We start from the raw sequence: 1,512 nt of genomic DNA, 5'->3' as shown, positions 1-1,512 counted from the left end.
AGGTCTCGATACCTCTCTTTCTTTTCATTCTCCTTGGCTATGATGTTTTTGTCAGCTGGTGCCGAAAATTCGATAACGAACATGGTTCGCTTCTCGAAGCCACGAAGAACTATATCAGGCCTCGAGTGAGCAACAGAAACAATTGTTGAGAATATAAAGTTCCAGTATATGCAGCACTTCCCATTCTCGACAATTGACTCAATTTCCCTAGGAGTATTTAGAGGAGCGATATTAAGGTGAATGCCGTAGGAGTGACAGAGATGGTTATTAAGCACTCTTAGTGCCGCATTGTGCCTTTGAATGTAGGTTGTTCCCGCGTGTGTTGGACAACTAGATAGTTTGTGAGCTAAATGCTCGGGGTGTGCATGGCACGCCCTGCAGCTATCATCGGGAATGTCTTGGCTTAAAATGTGGCGACGGTATGTTAAGGTGGAAATGACACCGTCTTGGCGTACTCTGACGGCAAGCATGTTCGATGCAGATACTTTGTTCCTCGCCGACAGTTCGGAAGACCAAATCTGTCGGATGAGACGTTTGTATCTGCTTCGGAGAGTATCCTTTATACACGTCACATCCTGAATGCGGCTCTGTGGCACGCCCAGGTATGTATAAGTCTCTCCAGCGCAAAGATGTCGTATGGCGTTTCTATCAACGAGCTCAGGATCTTCAGCGATGCCATTAAGTTTTCCTCGCTTCAAATAAACCAAAGCGGCATCAATCTCTCTATGCACCCAACTATTTGAGAATGAACCTTTAAGATTTCCAAAAGACCGATGATAAGTCTATGGGATGTAGAATCGAAAGCTTTCCGATAATCAATCCAGGACATCGATAGGTCACGCTGGTAGAATGCTGCATCTTTGCAGACACATCTATCGATGAGCAGGTTCTCCCGACATCCGGCTACGCCTTTCTTTGAGCCTCGTTGTTCATACATTTCTTGCCACACAGGTTCAATTGCCCGAACAATCCTATCATTTAGGATAGCTGTGAATATCTTATAAAGCGTGTTCAGACAAGTTATTGGCCTGTAGTTCTTTGGGTCAGCTAAGTTGCCCATTTTCGGCAGGAGTATTGTGCGCCCTTCCATCAACCACTCTGGAATCGGCTCTTCCGAAATCAAATATGAGGTGAAAATACGGGCCAAATGCTGATGGGTTGAAGAAAACTTCTTCCACCAGAAGGTTTTGATACAATCTGGTCCAGATGCGGAATAGTTCTTCATCCCTCTTAATACTTTTTTCACCTCCTCGTAGTGATGGGTGGGCATTCTTTATCAGGTATTATGAGGGCAACACATAACTCCTTGAAGCTATTTATATTTTCTGAGTCTCCGTCCAGTCTATGCTGCACTTCGTAGACTTCTCTCCAAAATACTTCGACCTCCTCTGGCTTGGGTGGGTGTTCGATAGTAACTGGAGGGTCTTGGAAGAGTCGAGATGGGTCAGAGAGAAACTGTTGATTTTCTCTGATCCACCTCTCCCTCCGCTCTAGACTTCTCTTAGCGTCAGA

The sequence above is a fragment of the Belonocnema kinseyi genome, chromosome 3, assembly GCF_010883055.1.
Source record: "Belonocnema kinseyi isolate 2016_QV_RU_SX_M_011 chromosome 3, B_treatae_v1, whole genome shotgun sequence".
Taxonomy (NCBI): Eukaryota; Metazoa; Arthropoda; class Insecta; order Hymenoptera; family Cynipidae; genus Belonocnema; species Belonocnema kinseyi.
The sequence above is the reverse complement of the archived record's forward strand: the minus strand, read 5'-3'. Positions refer to the sequence as shown.